Here is a 12,036-nt window from a genome sequence, read left to right as displayed (position 1 = left end):
TTATGCATCAATAGCAGCAACAGCTTTTCCAGATTCTGCAGTCATCTGAACAAAATTATAGACATTCAGCACATTCCATTAAAAAAAAAAAAAAAAAACAAAGAAAAATTGGGGTCATGCTGACCTCAACTGCACATAACTAAGCAGAGCCCTGCCACTTCATAGACCAGAGCCTAGGTTTCTGATGCAGCCATTGGGGAGGGGTTACACTCACCCAGTCCACCATCAGACATGACTATTTGAGTCACACAGAGCTTCCACCTGACTCCTGATATAAAACAATATGGCCAAATTATGGAAATCAAGAAGCAGGTGCCACGCATAGCCTGCTAGTACTGGGCAGGGATGTCAGCTACAATTAGGCAATACTGACAGCAGCATGAAATTTACAGGAAGACAACAGCTAGCAAACAGGGAGGATTAAGTCACTTCTTCATCCTCCAGCATTGCAATACCACTCTATCACCCACTCCTGGCAGAACTTCCTGCAGGTGACCAAAGAACCATTTACAGCTGCAGCACCAAAAAGCTGAATACAGAGTGGGCTTGATGAGAAACTTGGCTGAATAATTGAAATTACACTTTAACTAGAATATATCTTGGTCTTCAGTGTTTTGAATTAAATTTTCCTAGAAACTTGTACAGTTATAATCTACAGATTCTGTTCCTTCTCTCATTTCAGGGAAATTCTCTTGTATTATATCTTTGAGAATATTTTCTGTTTAATTTTTTGTGTTCTCTACCTCAGGTTTGCCCATATTAATTAGGCTGGATTACCTTTGTCTTCCATATTAGCTTTTCTTTTAATTGCTTTAGTTTTTTATTGTTTTTCTTTCCCATCATCTGTGCTTATCTCAAGCTCTTTCCATCAGTAATTTAGTTTTAAAAGATTTTTTAAACTAGTACATATTTGCCATGCATAGTGCTCACATTCATCATAGGGGATTTACACCTGTACATAATACATCTTAATTATTTTTTCTGCATTTCTCTTAGCTCCTTCAACCCTGCTTCCCCTCCTCATTTACAGAAGATTTGTTTCCATTAACATGTTATTTTCCTGCTATTGACTCCCTTTTTTCTATTTAATTGCTAGGTTTGCATGGTGGATTCATTCTGCTAGGATTCTTGGAATTGTCTTTTTCTAGGATATCCTTCAGAATATTTTGGAGTGCTGGTATGGTGGTGATGAGTTTCTTCAGGTGTTCTTTATCATGGAAGTATCTTATTTCTCCATCAGTTTTGAAATATAATTTTGCAGAGTATATCAATCTGGATTGGAGGGCTTTTTTAGGGCTTGAAATACTTCATACTCTCCTTGACCGAGAGGTTTGTGTTGAGAAGTCGACTGTGATTTCAATGGGGTTTCCTTTATATATGGTTTGTTTATTTTTCTAACACTTTTTAATATTCTGTTCTTTTGCTGAGTTTCTGGAATCTTGATTATTATATACCTTGGTGTAGTTTTTTTTCTGACCATGGCCTAATTGAAGTTCTATATGCCTCATTTATCAGCATGTCAAATTCTTTTTTGTATGTTTGAGAAGTTTTCTGCTATTACTTCTGTGGACAGATTTTTTATGTCCTTTGTGCTATCTTTTGATATTTCATTGATTCCAATTAATCTTATATTATTCTTCTTTGCATTATCTAGTGCTCTTGAATTGATTTTTTTGGTGATCTCTTGCTATTTTTAAAAAGTCATTCATTTGATGATCACTAACTGCAACCCTGTCTTCTAGATCTGATATTCTATCTTCACATTAGTTCATTCAGCTATATACACTTGCAATAGAATTTTAAATCTAGATATCTGTTTGATCTGTTTTATGGAATCCAGTTTTTCCTTACATTGGGCATTCATGGTTTTCATAGCTTTCCTAAGATCCTATTTTTTTTTAATCTGTATAGTCTAGATTCACTAAACATGTCCTTCATTATGGTCATCACCTCTTTAATTATCTGTGGAATTATTTCTGCTTTGTTTTTTTCTATAGACTCATTCATCTGCTTTATTACTTCTGCTTCTATCATTTCAGAAAGTTCAGCTGGGTGGCCTTTGATTTCTTCCACCTCAATTCCCACTGGATTTGCCTTGCGTGAGTTGGAGGGCTAGGGTTGCATTTGCTTCTGTGTTTTTTCTTTTCTTTTTTTTTATTTGTTTATTTGTTTTCTGTGTTGATGCTCACAAATTGCTTATAGTAGGTAGCTTTATTACTAGTATCAAGACCACTTTAGGAAATGACTACTTTTCAGAGTATCTTCAAGGGATAGCTGGCTCTTGACCTTTAAGTCTGTCCCAGGATCCTCTTCTGTTTATTAGAAATGAGAGATTGCAGCCTGTTTGGCTCAGCACCCAGTTATTGGTACTAGATTGTAGTATTGCTTATGTCCCCCAGACAATTTAGGTATTGGCATATAAGGAAGACCAATTGATCACAGCAACTATGACACCTTGGCTAAAGTAGTAAAATCAGCAAAAACAATAGCATCACACGTGAACTGGAAAATGACAAACTATGATAACTAATAATTTGACACTTTTAACTATATGTACAAGATTTATAGTTATATAATAGAATTTAAAACAACTCAGACAATATATACAGTAAATATGCACTCAATAGAGCAATTTTATCCTAGGGAGAGAAAATTAAAAGGGAGAAGATGAAAAACTAGAGAAATAAAAGAAGAAAAAGAGATTAGATGGAAGGCTGAAAGACAGAGGAAGATTACCCATACTTCAGAAAACTGGTGAAGAAGGTAGGAGGGAAAGAATGAAAATACAAAAACACAGAGAAAACAAAATAACAAACTATAAACAATATTTACCCTAACAAAGAAACAAAAACAATCAGAGGAAAAAAACCCCAAAGAACAAAAACTTAAAAAATAAAATAAACCCAAAGCTAAGCAAAGGAGAGAGAGAGTGAGAGAGAGAGAGAGAGAGACAGAGAGAGGGAGACAGAGAGAGACAGAGACAGAGAGACAGAGACAGAGAGAGAGACAGAGACAGAGAGAGAAGAGGGGAATAGATTTTTCTGTGATTTCAAGCCTGTTAGCCTGTTGTTTTCTTCTGGGATCTATGGTTTTGTTGTAGTATCCAATTCAAGGAGTGACTCTACTTTTCCTGGTAGAAAGGAGGTGGTCAGAGCCCAGATCTTTGCTCAATAATCACAGTAAGCCAGCAATAGGATTAGGGTGTGGTGTTGGTTCTGGGACTTTTAAATCCACAGAACCTGACATCTGGTCCTCAGGTTGGTGTCTAAGTTGTTTAGTTTATAACTCTGTGTATTTCTTATGGGGCTACCCACAGCTCCCTGATCATAAATGTCTCCTGTGATTCTCCCTCACCCAGTCACTGTGACAGTTTAACACTGGAAGCCCTGAGGTGAAGCTGACTGGCAGCTGCTCTGAGTCCTGGGCTCAGATGGCTCCTCTCTAAAATGGCATCTGACCAAGCACATTTTCTAAGGGACACAGCAGTCACTTTCACGGTAATAACTTAACAGCAGTTGTAGCACACAGAACACACTGCTCTTTTCTACTGCTGCATTTCTCCCTGGAGGCCTCTGAAGTCACCTGCTTTTACTGTGTCTCTGTAGATTCAGTCTTCCTTTCTCACACCATAAGCCAAGAGCCGGGAAGAAAGTGTGTGTTGCCCCTTGTTTTTTTCTGTGTTGTGCTCTGTCTCTTCACTTTCTCTGTAGGCTCCAATTTTCCCTTCAGATCCTTCCTGGATTGCAGGAATCCATCTCTCTTTCCTTCCTTCCCCAAGTTGTTATTTTCCAGTGTCTATAGTAATTTAGTTTTTAAGGATGTCTATTCTACTTTAGCCTATTTTATTCCTTGATTTTATATTATATGTATTATCTTCAAGTAATATTATTTTGTTCTGTTTTTTTAACCCTTCTCTTCCTTTCTGTGTTTTAATGAATATTTTTATTAAATGAATTTAGAAAATAAAACAAATTTTTTAAATTTCCTCTTTCTTGAGTAATATTTTAGTCTTGGTCAGGGACTTTGTTCCTATGATTTTATTTATTTACTTGTGCTATACTTTACTTATGTTGTTGTTATGCCACTTATTTGGTTGACTAAATCCACCCATTCTATTTGACATACTTTCCCAATTGGATGTAGACATTGTGGATTTTATCTTGCTGAATCCTGGATATTTTTGTTTGCCTATAAATGTTATGGGAAAAAGTTAAATTACTTGGAAAGAGTTTGATCCCTTATGATCTTGTTTTTATAATTTATTAGGTGGGCTCAGAGCAGTGTTTGACCTTGGGCTAGTTTTTTTCAAGGCCTGGTCTTCCTGAGTTCTCTATCTCGTACTGTGTGACTTATGAGGTTTTTTTTTTCCAGTCTGGATTATGAGAAAGAGGACTGTTCTCAGCCCTATTTGAATACTAGACACTGTTCCCAACTCCCCTTTCAGATGGTGCCCTTGTAGACCTCTGGTAGATTCTGTACACTGAGGCACTGATTCACACCTTATTGAATACTTGAACAGCCTTCTACACATACCTGGGGTTTTTTGCCTCTGTCCTGTGAACTCCAGCTGCTTGGAATGTCTCTTCACATTTTTAATAAAGTGTTGTACTTTCAGTATCTTTTCCATTTTAAGTATTTTCCAATTTCCATTGTGATATCTTCTTTTATCCATGAGGTATTCAGAAGTGTGTAGTTTAATTTTCAAGTTGAGAAATGTTTCTGATATCATTTTGTTGTTCATTTCCATAATTCTGTAATCAGAGAATGTACTATATATAATTTCAGTCTCTTAAAATGTATTTTATGGTTTAGCATATGATCTATTTTTAGAAATTAATTTTATTGGCACATTTTATGTATGAAATATAATGACATTCATCATTGGAGATTTGTACCTTTACATAATAAATCTTGATTCTTATTTTTTTCTTTCCCTTACCCTCCCAACAACCCCTCCACCCATCCCTATTTACAAAAACTTTGTTTCCATTTTTTTCTTTTCTCATATTTGTCACATTCCTCTTTCCTTTCCCCTGCCTTTCCCATTTCCCCTTCCCCTTTGCAACTTTTCTTTCTATTTCACATTATCTTTTTTTGTTTTTGTTTTTGGTACCGGGGATCAAACTTGGGACCTTGTGCTTACAAGGCAGGTGGTGGAACCACTGAGCTAAATCCCTGGCCCTCACATTATCTATTATATATTTTGATCCTTATTTACACTTTCAGTTTCTCACCTGAGAGAAACTATGCATGTATCCTATTTATTTTGCTTTAGAGTATTGCCTCAATTTTTATCCATTTAGCTATAAATGTCTCTAATTCTCATTCTTTAAGACTGAGTAGTACTCCATTTTATTAAAAAACCAAATTTTCTTTATCCAATCTCCAGTTGATGGGCAATTGGACTGTTTCCAAGTTTTAGCTATTACAAACTGTGCTGCTATGAATGTGAGTGCACATATATCACTGTGGTGTGATTCTTTTGATTCTTTTGGGAAGATACCCAGCAGGGGAATAGCTGGGTCAAATGGGACCTCTAGTCCTAGTTCTCTGAGGTATCTTCATACTGATTTCTACAGTGGTTGCAACAGTCTACACTCCCACCAACAGTGGAGAAGTGTTCCTTTCCCCCCATGATCCCACAAGCATTTGTAATTGGTTGACTTCATGATAGCAGCCATTATTTCTGGGGTGAGGTAGAAACTCAGCAGTGTTTTCACTTGCATCTCTTGAATGACCAGTGATGTTGAACATTTTTTCATTTTTATTTTCTATTTCTACTTCTTTGTATGAGAAATGTCTCTTCATTTCAGATGCCTATTTCTGGATTGGATCTTTAATTTAGGAGGTCTGTTTTTGTTGTTATTGTTGTTGTTGTTTTTTTTTTTTGGTTTTTTGAGTCAGGGTCTCACTATGTAGTTGAGACTGACCTGGAACTCACTATGTAGCCCAGGCTGGTCTTAAATTCACAGCAACCCCCTGCCTCAGCCTCCTGAGTGCTGGGATTACAGGCGTGCACCACCACATCTGGCTCTGGAGGTCTGATTTTTTAAAAAAGTTTTTAAAATATATATTCTAGACAGTAGAACTTTGTCTGAGGAACAGCTGATCAAAATTTTTCCCCACATTGTGGGTTTTCTCTTCACACTATTGGTGGTTTCTCTTGCCGTGCAGAAGCTTTTTCTTTTCTTTTTTTTTTTTGGTACTGGGAATTGAATTCCGGTCCTTGAGCTTGCAAGGCAGGCCACCAAACCTCTGGGCTAAATCCCCAGCCCTCAGAAGCTTTTTGATAAGAAGAGATCCCATTTGTTTATTGTGCTAGTTCATGTGCAACTGAGGTTTTGTTCATGAAATCTTTTCCTACACCAATATCTTCAAGAGTTTTACATAACCTCTCTTCCAACTGGTTTAATATTTCTGTTTTAACATTTAGATCTTTAATCAATTTTGATTTTAGTTTAGTGCATGATGAGAGATATAGGCCTAGTTTTAATCTTTGACAACTCAAAACCCAATTTTTCCAGCACCATTTATTAAAGAGGCTATTTTTCCTCTAGTGAGGATATTTGGCTCCTTTGTCAAAGATGAAGTGGCTGAGTGTGTCTGGAGTAGTTTCTGCATCTTCTAATCAGTTCCATGAGTTCTTGAGTCTATTTCTTTGCCAGTACCATGATGTTTTTATCACAGTAGCTTTGTAGTATAGTTTCAAGTTGGTAATTGTGATACCCACTACCTTGTCTTTGTTGGCTAGAATTGCTTTTGCATTTCAGCAGTGAAGCCATCAGGGCCTGGGCTTTTCTTAGTTGGCAAGTTTTTAATTACATTTTTAATTTCATTGATTGACACTGGGTTGTTTAGAATTTTTAGGTCCTGTTTGTTCAACTTTGGTAATTCATACATATGTAGGAATCTGTCCATTTCTTCTGTGTTTTCCATCTTATTGGCATATAGGTTCTTGAAGTAGGTGTTGATCCTCTGTATTTCTGCGGGGTCCATTGTAATTTCACCCTTTTCATTCCTAATTGCATGGATTTGACTCTTCTCTTTCTTTTTATTGATAAGGTTGGCTAAGGGCTTGTCAATTTTGTTTACTCTTTTGAAGAACCAACTCTGCTTCACTGATTTTTTTGTATCATTCTCTTGTTATTGATTTCATTGATTTCTGCTCCTATCTTTAATTTCCCCCCTTGTATGAGCTTTGGGTTTGTCCTGTTTTTCTTTTTCTAAAAGCTTGAGCTTCAGCATCAGGTGGTTTATTTGAGCTCATTCTGTTTTCCTAATATGAGTATTCACTGCTATGAATTTCCCTTGTAAGATTGCTTTCTCTGTATCCCATAATTCTGATATGTTGTGTTGACATTGTCATTTAAGTGTAGAAACTGTCTGATTTCTTCTTTAATTTCCTCTGTGACCCATTGGTTATTCAGAAGTGTGTTGTTCAATTTCCATATGTTTATGAAATTCTTGCAGTTTCTTTTGCTATTGATCTCCAATTTCATCGCACTATGGTCTAATAATTATACAGGGGATAACTTCAATTCCTTTCCATTACTCAATCATGTTCTATGAGCAAGTATGTGGTTTATTTTGGAGAACAACCCATGTGCAGCTGAAAAGAATGTGTATTTTGATTTTGTGGGGTGGAACACTCTGTAAACACCTGTTAAGTTAACTGTTCAAGAGTGACTTCTAGTATTTCATTGTTTATTTTTTGTCCGGTTGATCTATCTATTTGTGACAGTGGGTATTGAGGTCCCCCACTACTATTGTATTAGTGCTTATTTGATTTTTCATGTCTGTTAGTATTTATTTTATATAGTTGGACACACCGGTATTTGGTGAATATATATTTATGATTGTCATCTCTTTCTCTTGGATTGTTCCCTTTACAAGGATGTAGTGTCCTTCTTTGTCTCTCTTAATCATTGTTGGTTTGAAATTCATTTGATCTGCAAAGAGGATAACTACTCCTACTTTTTTTTTTTTGGGCGGGGTTCCTGTTGCATGGAGTATTATTTTCCACCCTTTAACTTTCAGTCTATGAGTTTCTGTTCTTTTCTTTTTTTTTGTTTTGTTTTGTTTTTTGAGAGAGGGTCTCACTATGTAATTGAGACTGACTTGGAACTCACTACGTAGCCCAGGCTGGTCTTAAACTCACAGCAATCCTCCTGCCTCAGCCTCCCAAGTGCTGGGATTATAGGCGTGTGCCACAACACCTGGCCTGTGAGTTTCTTTTTGAATTAAATGTGTTTCTTATATGTAGCATATTGTTCAATCTTGCTTCTTGACCCCTCTGCCAGTTTATTTCTTTGATTGATGAATTGAGACCATTAACAGTAATGGTTATAACTGATATGTATAGACTTATCCATGTCAAGACTTTTCCTTTTCTTTTTTTGGATTCTCCCCCTTTGCATTTAATTTCTTATCGTGCCTGATGGAGTTATTCTGCTGGACTTCCTGGGGTTGTTATCCTTAACATTAAGGAGTTTAGCTTGGATTAATGATAGGTTTCTTAAGATTTAAAAACCCTGCAAATGGGCGGTGCATTTAGCTCAGTGGTGCTGTGCCTGCCTTTCAAGTGCAAGGTCCTGAGTTCGATCCCTGGCACAACCTCCCTAAAAAAAACAAACCAATAAAATAAAATAAAACCCCTGTAAATATGGCCAAATTTGGTTTAAAATTTCTGCTTAAAATAGACAGTAGGAGTAAAATTAAAAGACAAGCCACAGACAAAGACTTTTGGAGATCCCTTTTGCTGACTGACTCTAGAAATTACTCTTTGTCCAACTCCTTCCTCTCTGATGTTTTGCCCTATAAATGCTAACTACTTTGGCTTCTTCCAATCCAAATTCTGTCTGCTCAACTTAGACTAAATTGGACTTTCTCTGGATTCTGTGTCCTTGTCCTGGGTATTGGAAACTCACCCTGGCAATGAGCTGGACAGTCTCAGAGGGCTGCTCATTTTACTTTCTTCCTTCAAAATCACCATCTTATACCACCTTTTTCATCATTTTACATATTCTGTTTGTTTTTCTAGTTATTTAAGATGGGAGGTTGTATTGGAAGTGGAAGTGGCCTTAACATCCTTTTTACATAACTTATTAAAAAGCTATGAAGTAATAGTGTAAAACATGGGGCTGGGAAGGATAAACACAAAATCTGAGAGAGGAATGCCTTAGAGGGAAAGAGAAGAAAGAAATTGGTAATTTTTGCAAGCAACAATGGCAAAATTTTAGAAACCTTTGAAGATTAGTGTTAAGCACATAGACATTCACTGTGCTGTTTTGTATGTTTGAAATATTTTATAATGAATATAAGGATATAAAAAGAGTCTAAAGAATATTATTTAAAGGGCATTTTAGAAAGACTGACAGGTGAAACAGAGTCATGAGTGTTTCTGCAAGCTAAGGCAGAAGGCACTGTTGGATGGGGGCAAAATAGTAACAAACAGAGATGGAAACTCCTTCCCTACACTTCATATCTTGGAAAGGCCTGTGACTTCCTTACTGGTGCTTTCCTACTGGTACTTTCCATTCCTGGACAAACTTTTATTTGATGAAACCTTTCACACCCCAGCTTCCACAAACACCCCCAGTTACCTGTATCTCCACTCTGGGTCACCACTGCCTAGTTCTGGAAGACTGAGCTGTTGGGTCACTGTTCCTCTCTCAGTTATCCATATAGATGACCTTGGCCATAGTTCCTTGTGCTACTTTCCTTTGATGATTATCTCTTGCCTTGGTGTTTGCATGAGCTATGTGACTGGTCTTTTCTTCATGGTCATCCCTTACCTCATCTGTTTTTAATCCCACTAGCTGGAGACATCATTTCAAAACCCTGGGTCCTCTTCAAGTCCTCTGGTGGCTGCTCATCATGCTCAGAGGAAAACCAGACTCCTTTCATTGTCTTCAGAGCCCTACGCAGTGTGGCTCCCACCACCTTCTCTTCTATTGTTCTACTTATCATCAGGGGCCCTCTCAGTGCTGCTGGAACTGACTGAGTATACTTTTGCCTCAGACCTGCTGCTCCCTCTACCTGGAACGTTTTTACCCCATATATCTACATAGTGTCTTCTTTAATCCTTATGTCTTTGTTCCTCCGTTGTTGCCTTCTTTACGGGGCCTTCCCTGACAGCTTCATTTAATAATGTCTTCTCCACCCTTACAGTACTCTCTCTCTCACACACAGCTTCTTTTCCTCCTCATTTATACTACACAGTTTATTTTTAAATTTTGTCCATTGCCTGTCTCCTTCCACGGGGATAATCTCCATAAAGATAGGGATTTTTATTTCTTCTATTTACTGATGTAACACAAGTGTCTGGAACAGGGCTGGGAGCAGAGAAGATGAGATCACTTACTTTCAGAATGACTGGGGGCTGCCTGGGCTCACACAAGGTTATTCCACGGTTCCCTTCCCCTCGCCCGCCCATCTGTGGCTGCCCCCGCCCCAGGCACCTTCTGTTTTCACAGCCACTGTGTCTGCACTCATCTTTGCTCTGTCTTAGTCCATTTGTGCTGCCATAACAAAACAATAGGAGACTAGCTAATTTGTAAAGACAAGAAACTTGCATTTTGCAGTTCTGGAGGCTAGAAGTCCAAGATCAAGGTGCTATCAGGTTTAGTATCTGATGAGGGGAGCACTCTGCTTCAAGATGGTGCCTGTGGCCATGTCCTCTGGAGGGAATGAATGTTATGTTCTCACATGACTGAAGCACAGGAAAGAATGAAACCACTCCACCAAGTGCTTTTAGAAGGACTTTAATCCCTTCAGGAGGGATCTGCCCTCATGACTTAACCACCCTGGAAAGGCCTCACCCCATAAATCAGTACTAATGTCACCTAAGCTTTTCTTTCCACACTAACATGGCTAAGATGCATCAAAAGCTTACTCCTGGGTCCCTGGTAGTCCATGTGGGTGTCCCTATCTGTGGATGGCTCTTCATGTGGGGATGCAGGGATACAATCGGACTGCCACTGTACTGCCTTTGGTACATGTCTTCAGAGTGGCTCTGGTTGTCATTGTTCCAGCTGTCATTTTGTTACAAAGCATGATGGGGAATAGGGATTTGGTGGGCACATACGAATAGTATTTGTCATCTTTATCATCATAGCTTTAGGAGCAAGCACAAATCTCAGTTGACAAACTCATAGGTGCAAAAAAATGCAACTTTGCTTTTCTAAAATATAATTTCTATTTTTAGTCTCAATCTGCCAAGATGGAAGAATTTGTATTTTACTAGTTTGGGGGATCCTTATTTCCTCTTTTCTGGCTGTGTGCGGGCTCGGGGGAAGGAGTAAATAGTCCCCAGTGGCAGTGACTCACACTGGCACCATGGTGATGGCCATCATCTGGACTAGGTCCTGACCATCAGCCAAGTAAGGAGCTGTGATACGCTTGCACTGTTTGATAATAATGGCACCAAAATTAATCACAATATAACCAACATTTACTGAGCACTTAGTGTAGTGTATGCCAAGCCCACCACTAAGTGCCCTCTATTTTTAACATCTTTATTAATTATAACAACTCTACGTGTTTTTATTTTTAATCTCATTTTCTGTCAGAGCCACTGAAACTTAGCAAAGTAAAGGGACTAACATGGGTCCCAGTTAGCAAGTAACAGAGCTGAATTTCAGATACAAGCCTGCACCCAAAGTGCAACCAATGTATCTCCTGGCCTCTTTGCAACACCCCCGGTGCCTCACTGGCCAAGAGTGGGGCTCTTCCCTTCCCTTCCCTTCCTGGTGGGGACAGGGTGCCACATGATACTTCCACTGTCAGCCTCTTCCTTGGAAACTGGCTTCCCCCTCTGCTTCTGCACTGGCCTCTCACCTCCCTGTAGATTCTTAGCCTCTGTCTGATTCCCTCTTTCAGCTTAGTTTTAAAAATAAAATACAAATTTAGCCAAGAGTTCATACCACGAAAAGGGAAGAAGTGCTGAGCACCAGCAGCAACCAGAACCTGGAAGTTAACACCCCATCACTGGGTACATAGGCTTTCTTTCTTTCTTTCTTTTTTTTTTTGTACTGG

General features: G+C 38.3%; 1 protein-coding gene across 2 annotated transcripts in view; it reads left to right on the top strand.

Moving 5' to 3' along the window:
• Smim35 (small integral membrane protein 35) overlaps positions 1–12,036 on the top strand; it is a 91,874-nt gene that overhangs the window by 74,042 nt on the left and 5,796 nt on the right. The window lies entirely within an intron of this gene.

This window comes from Fukomys damarensis, unplaced genomic scaffold, assembly GCF_012274545.1.
Source record: "Fukomys damarensis isolate Sample0158 unplaced genomic scaffold, DMR_v1.0_HiC HiC_scaffold_16, whole genome shotgun sequence".
NCBI lineage: Eukaryota > Metazoa > Chordata > Mammalia > Rodentia > Bathyergidae > Fukomys > Fukomys damarensis.
This window is presented reverse-complemented; position numbering and strand designations above follow the sequence as displayed.